Source organism: Piliocolobus tephrosceles, unplaced genomic scaffold (assembly GCF_002776525.5).
Source record: "Piliocolobus tephrosceles isolate RC106 unplaced genomic scaffold, ASM277652v3 unscaffolded_41127, whole genome shotgun sequence".
NCBI lineage: Eukaryota > Metazoa > Chordata > Mammalia > Primates > Cercopithecidae > Piliocolobus > Piliocolobus tephrosceles.
The window spans coordinates 1-7,389 of record NW_022325563.1 but is presented as its reverse complement, the minus strand read 5'-3'; the positions used below and the strand labels follow the sequence as shown (position 1 = coordinate 7,389).

General features: G+C 49.2%; 1 pseudogene across 1 annotated transcript; it reads right to left on the bottom strand.

Moving 5' to 3' along the window:
• Positions 1-310: 310 nt before the first annotated feature.
• On the bottom strand, positions 311-5,353 carry LOC113223380 (annotated as a pseudogene). Its single transcript, XR_003308726.1, has 3 exons — positions 4,899-5,353; positions 1,450-1,690; positions 311-844 (listed from the first exon to the last, which is right to left on the bottom strand). The product of XR_003308726.1 is annotated as a carcinoembryonic antigen-related cell adhesion molecule 19-like (transcript).
• Between the last annotated feature and the right edge of the window lie 2,036 nt (positions 5,354-7,389).

Below are 7,389 nucleotides of genomic sequence, written 5' to 3'. Positions count from 1 at the left end.
CCAATACAAAACATCAGTAGTGCTGAAGCTGAGAAACTATGCTTTAGGGAAAAGCTTTAAGATGGTGCCTCGCTCTTCACAAGCACCCAAGAAATGCCAGCTGTCATTATTGTCCACCACCCTGTCCCTCACACTTTGCCCCGAGTGGATTCATCAGTAAATACTTGCCTTATGAACATAAAGATTGAGGGGTGCATTCCTCACAACCAGGCATACAGTAAGTGCTCAATTAAAATGTGGCTAATGCCAGTGCATGTGAAAGGTAAACGAGATGGTACACTCTCCAGTGTCAGGCACAAGGCAGGCATTTCATAGATATTTTATTAGTTAATGCATGTGAGGGTTAAAGACTATCTCTGGGGACTGGTACACAGTAGACGCTCAATATGTGTCGAGTGAATGAATAAGAGGACCAAATGAAATGGTGTTTGCACAGCACCTGGTGCGTGGTAGCTGCTCAGGGCTCATTAGCTTCCTCACCTCATCCCCAGACCCTAACACTTACCAGCTACCTGGACCTCAGTCTTGGCCTTCATAGTCCATTCAGAGTTGATGGTAATGGCTACTTGGTAGGTGCCAATGTCTGTAGGCTGGGTGTGGTGCAGCAGCATGGAACCATTGGCATTGCCATCTCTCTCAGGCCGTTGTATCCCAGGGATGTAGGTAAATAGCCTCGTGCCTCCATACATCTCCTCCCCCAGGTACCAGTTGAAGTCCTAGAAGGTGTCTGGGACACCCTGGACTGACAGGAGAAGGTCCTGGTTCTTTTGAGGCTGCTCTGGAATCTTCTGGATGTGGAGGGCTGCCTAGGAGCCTTGGAGCATCCAGAGGACCAGGATTGAGGCTGTGGGAAGTTATAGGGAAGGGCTGAGATCAGGGGTGTTGCCAGGGACCATGGCATGCTCCTCTCTAGACAGAGATCTTCAGCGGGGAGCAAGGACTTTGAGTGCTGCTCATTGGAAACAATGCTGGGATTGATTAGTGATGTCTGCCCTGGGTGCAGGTGTGGGAACCCAGGCATGGATACCACAGATTTGCCATCCTATTGATCCAGAGGATTTTCTACCTTGAGATGCTGTGTGGCCTGCTTCTAAACACATGGACTCTCTGAATTCATTCATTCATTTATTCAACCAATACTTACAGGCATATGTAATATTTAAGCTATAATACCAACTATATATAACACATCTAAACTTTCTTCAATTTCTAGACACTGGAGATATAGCAGGGAACCAAGCATACATAAATTCCTGACTTCATAGTCCTAACATTATAGAAAATTCCATAGATAAAATGGCAATAAGGCTGTGATTCTGTTGCTCCTCCCCCATCTCACTCTAATTTCATCCTCTCAGGTAATCTTCCCTGACTTCTATGAGGAAACTTCAACCTCTGGGCTGAGTCCTCATTTCTCCCCTCGGCCTTTAGGGTCTATTTCCTCCTTACCTGAGAGCAGAAGGCTCTTTGAGAAGCAGCCCTGGGTCCCCATGGGAATCTCCATCTTGGCGTCTTGTGGAAATGCCAAGGGGCCACGAGCTGGACACTAAGGGGGCCAGAGGGGTGGGCCCTGGCTGTCTGAAGTAGGCCAGCTCAGTGGGGAATCCCAGGGTGCCTTAGAGACACTGCTGAGGCTGGCCCAGCCCCCGCATGCCCTGTCCATGGGCTCTGGAGGCTCCACCTATACTCCCTGGGATGTGAGCACAGACAGAGGTTGAACCAGTTTTTCAGGGTGACTGGGGAACTTCCCAGGACTCCTCCCCTGACCCTCTTCAACCTCTTTGTCTCACTCAGCGTGACTACAACAGCAGTCACTATAGCAATAGTCATAGCAGCTGCTGTTTGAACAATTCCCCTGGGTTTGCTCAGACACACACTACCTCATTCAGCAGCCACCATAAATAACTGTTCCCATTGCACAGATGTGGAAATAGAAGCCCAGGAAAAGATGCAAGTCTGCCAATAGACAGAGGTGGGATTTCACCTGTGGCTGACTCACTTGAAGGCTCTGAGACAGGCTGGGTGCGGTGGCTCAGGCCTGTAATCCCAGCACTTTGGGAGGCCAAGGTGGGTAGATCACGAGGTGAGGAGTTCGAGACCAGCCTGGCCAACATGGTGAAATCCTGTCTCTACTAAAAATACAAAAATTAGTCGGGCGTGGTGGTGGGCACCTGTAATCCCAGCAACTGGACGGGCTGAGGCAGGAGAATCACTTGAACTTGGGAGGCAGGGGTTGCAGGGAGCCAAGATCGCGCCACTGCACTCCAGCCTGGGTGACAGAGCGAGACTTCGTCTCAAAAACAACAAAAAAAGCTCTTAGCCTCAGTTTTTTTTTTTGTTTTTTCTTTTGAGATGGAGTTCCACTCTTGTTGCCCAGGCTGGAGTACAGTGGCGCAATCTCAGTTCACCACAACCTCTGCCACCAGGGTTCAAGCGATCCTCCCACCTCAGCCTCCTGAGTAGCTAGAATTACAGGCATGCGCCACCACGCCCAGCTAATTTTGTATTTTTAGTACAGACGAGGTTTCTCTATGTTGGTTAGGCTGGTCTTGAACTCCCAACCTTAGGTGATCCACCCACCTTGGCCTCCCAAAGTGCTGGGATTGCAGGCGTGAGCCACCATGCTTGGCCTGTTTTTTTTTTTTTTTTTTTTTTTTTTTTCTTGAGACAGGGTCTTGCTCTGTCTTTCCATTCATGAACATTGGTTGTCTTACCATTTAAATATGTCACATGTAATTACAAGAATATTTTGTATTTTCAGAGTGTGGTTTTTTTTTTTTTTTGGCGGGGGGACGCTCTGTCGCCCGGGCTGGAGTACAGTGGCACAATCTTAGTTCACTGCAACCTCCCAGGTTCAAGCGATTCTTCTGCCTCAGCCTGCTGAGTAGCTGGGATTACAGGCATGCGTCACCATGCCTGACTAATTTTTGTATTTTTAGTAGAGATGGGGTTTCGCCATGTTGGCCAGGCTGGTCTTAAACTCCTGATCTCAGATGATCCTCCTGCCTCGCCTCCAAAAGTGCTAGCAGTATAGGCACGAGCCACCTCACCTAGCCCCAGAGTGTATGTTTTGTACTTTTCTGGATCATGTTTACTCCAAGTGTATTACTTTTTTTTTTTTTTTTTTTTTTTTTTTTTTTTTTTTTTAAGACAGCGTCTCACTCTGTTGCCCAGGCTGGAGTATAGTGGCATGATCATTGCTCACTGCAGCCTCCAACTCCTGGGCTCAAGCAATCCTCCCATCTCAGCCTCCTGAGTAGCTGGGACCACAGTTGTGCGCTACCATCCCCAGCCAATTTTTTTATGTTTTGTAGAGATGGGATCTCACTATATTGCCCCAGGCTGGTATTGAACTCCTGGGCTCAAGTGGTCCTCCCACCTTTGTCTCCCAAAGTACTGGGATTACAGATGTGACCGACCACACCTGGCCTAGCCTAGTTTATAGAAAGCATTCTCCATTCATTCCAGCACACACTCCCAGGGCCCAGTCGTGGGTGCTGGGTGATGTTGGTGACACAGTGATGATTGAGACCATCTCTGCTCTGCCCTCTGTCCACAGTAGGGCACACAGTCCTGTAGGGTGTGGGGGGCAGACCCCTCTCACACAGTTATGATCCAGGGTGATCAGGGCTGAGATGGAAGAGCCCAGAAGTCTGGGAGAACCCAAGGAGACACACCTCATTCAACCTGAGGGCTAGGGAGGGCTTTCTGGGGGAGGGAGCATCTGAGCTGAGACCTGGAGTAAGAGTAGAAATGAGGCAGATGATGGGGTGAGGCAGCCTGAGGTGCACCAGGCAGCATAAACAGCAATGCAAGGATGTGGAGGCTGAGATAGTCATCAAGGCATATTGAGGAGGTTGCAGTATCCTGGGTGAGTGGAGGCAGGAAGGAGGGCGTGGGGCATGTGTGTGTGAGGCTGGGAGGTGGGAGAGATCAACTATGCTCTGTTGGTTGGATCAACAGAGCTTGGGTGACGGAGGGGCTAGTGTTTTGCTGTTTAATATCACAGCTATTAGTCATATGTGGCTATTTACATATAAACTTAGGCCAGGCACAGGTAACTCACACTTGTAATCCTACCCCTCTGAGAGGCTGAGGTGGGAAGACTGTTTGAGCCCAGGAATTTGAGACCAGGCTGGGCAACATAGTAGGACATCTTTACAGACAAAGAAATTTAAAAAATTAGGTAAGCTTGGTGGCTTTCAACTGTAGTTCCAGTTACTCAGAAGGCTGAGGCAGAAGGATCGCTGAGCCTGGGAGGTCGAAGCTGCAGTGAACTTTGATCATGACACTGCACTTCAGCCTGGGTGACAGAGTGAGACTCTGTCTCAAAAAACAATATTGAATAGGCCAGGTGTGGTGGCTCATGCCTGTAATATTAGCACTTTGGAAGGCAGAGGCAGGCAGATCACTTGAGGTCAGGAGTTCGAGACCAGTCTGGGCAACAGGATGAAACCCTGTCTCCACTAAAAATACAAACATTAGCTGGCCGTGGTGGCACACGCCTGTAATCCCAGCTACTTGGGAGGCTGAGGCAGGAGAATCGCTTGAACCCAACAGGTGGAGGTTATAGTGAGCGGAGATTGTGCCACTGCACTCCAGCCTGGGCAACAGAGCAAGACTCCATCTCCAAAAAAAAAAAAAATTGATTGAATATATATATATATAATATATGTAAAAGTGTATATATGTGTATAAATATGTATATATAAATGTATATATGTGTGTATATATATTCAAAGTAATTAACGGCATTAAAAAATGCAGTTCCTCAAACTAGCCACTTTCAAGGGCTCACTAGCCTCATGTGATCAGTGGCTACTCCACTGAACTGCACAGATGGAGAACATTTTTTCCATCATCATCTCAGAAAGTTCTGTTCGGGAGCGAGAGCTGACCTTGGGAGCCGAGTCAGGCGGTGCCAGGCATTTGTACCCAGTGAGGTCCATCGGGAAGAGACAGCTAGGTCGGGGTGTGGCGTATCCATAGCACTTTGTGTGTGTCTGAGTGTTCCGGACAGACACACGTCTTCAGCTTGTCCGGGGTGATGGTATCTTCTAGAGGCCTCAGGTTGAGGCAGATCAGGAATCTTGACGTTGAACTGCCTTGAAGGATGGAGCGGCCCGGCTATAGAATGAATGGCTGCAGACTCCAGGGCAGCTCTGCCGTGAGCTAGTGAGTCTGGCTGAAAACCTGGTTCTACTACCATTTGGCTGGGGGATTTTGTGGCAAATGACTTCACCTCTCTGGGCCTCAGCTTCCTCCGCTGGAGAATGGGGATAAGCATCACCACCTCACAGGGATGTTGGGAGAACTGCATGCAAGAGGCCCGGCAAATAAGCAACAAATGCCTGTCATTGTTATTATTATTGCTGTTGACCTTGTCTTTGGACTTGCCCCATCTCCCACATTGCCCCCACCCCTCGTGACCCTGCTCAAGAGAAGTGTGTTTTCCCTGGAGGGATTTCCAATCCTCCACAGCCTCCGTGTTCCTTAATGCCAGGAAGATTTCATGCTGGGTTCATGGGGTCAGAGTACCCTCAGAATCCACCTTCAATCCTTTTTGTTTTTTTTGAGACAAATTCTCGCTCTCTCCCCCAGGCTGTAGTGCAGTGGCACGATCTCAGCTCACTGCAACCTCCGCCTCCTGGGTTCAAGCGATTCTCTTGCCTCAGCCTCCCTAGTAGCTGGGACTATAGGCGCACGCCACCACGCCCGGCTTATTTTTGTATTTCTAGTAGAGACGAGGTTTCACCATGCTGGCCAGGCTGGTTTGGAACTCCTGACCTCAGGTGATCCACCCACCTCGGCCTCCCAAAGTGTTGGGGTAACAGGCATGAGCCACCGTGCCCGGCCATTCAATCCTTCCTGCAGTTTTGTAGTTTCCTTGGTCTGTCTCCTGGAGAGAGGTTGTTGCAAACCCAGCAGTTATTTTCAGGCATGGATTAAGCAAAGCCAGCTATTCTGGATTTTCCGGTGGCTGGATTCTACTCTCCCTCTGTCTACTTCCCTGCCTCCCTCCCTTTCTCTCTCCCTCCCTCCCTCTCTCTCTCTCTCTCTCTTCTCCCTTTCAAACAAGGACTTCGATTCCTTTTGTATTATTAAAAGAAGAGTCAAGGTTTAATGCAGAACTTTTAGGTAGTACTTAAAAGAGAATACAATTCAAACATGTTCCAACCACCCAGACAGAAGTAGTCACTGCTGGTAATAGAGATCTAGACTTCCATCCTGTCCTGCAGCCTTCATCCGGGCCTCTCCCCAGCCCCAGAGGGCAGGTCCTGATTGGTCCAGCCATCCAGGCGGTCCTATTCTTTTGGCCAGGGATTGGTTAAGCGGTGGGCAGCACTGGTGAATGAGACCAGAAAAGACGCTGCTGGGTGAGGTTTCTGCTGCTGGGTGAGGTTTCTCGTTCCTACAAAGGCTCACCCAGGTAGGGATGGGCAGCTTCTCTGGGTCTGAGTCTGGATGTGATGCCCGGAATGCAGCAGCCATCTTGGCACCAGAGGGTGATGCCAATATGTGGAGGAAAGCAGAACAAACAGCAGAACAGCAGAACTGGGCCCTGCATGCCGTGCCCAGAGTTGAGCCAGACGATCCAGTTCTTTTTTTTTTCTTTTAAGAGGGAGTCTCACTCTTGTCACCCAGGCTGGAGTGCAGTGACTCGATCATGGATAACTGCAACCTCCACCTCCCAGGTTCAAGGGATTCCCCCACCTCAGCCTCTTGAGTAGCTGGGATTACAAGCATGCATGACCAGGTCTGGCTAATTTTTTTTGTAGAGACAGGGTTTCACTATGGGCTAGTCTTGAACTCCTTACCTCAAGTGATCCACCTGCTGCAGCCTCCCATTACAGGCATGAGCCACTGCGCCCAGCCCATAATTTCTTTTAAAAAGTTAGATTTCAGTAGCATAGGCATTTTCACCACAAGCAATCAGTAACCCAGAGGCTTCTGGGACCTCACAGCCCCTCAAGGTGAGATCATATCGACCTGAAAAGATTCCGGACTCCCATGCAGGAGCAATGCGGAGGGAGGGTGTCCAGTGTTTTAGCCCCTTTATGGATCTCCATTATACCCCTCCCCCAACCAAGACTCTGATATGGATAGTTGCGGTTTTCTTAACCTTACTATAAGTTTATACAACACCTATACCAAAATCTGGGCCCACGCTCCATTCCTGGCTCTGTGGATTCCAAGAATGCCCCCTCCCGCCAGAAAGAGATCACCACCTACGTCGCTGGTAGGAACAGAACTCAGCACAACTTCTGGGAGGGTTCATTTGTCAATATCTATCACAATGACAAGAAACAAACTCTTTGGCCCAGCAATTCCACCTCCAGGAGTGTGTCCTACACTCAGGTGTCGACATGAGCTAAATGACAGTGTGCA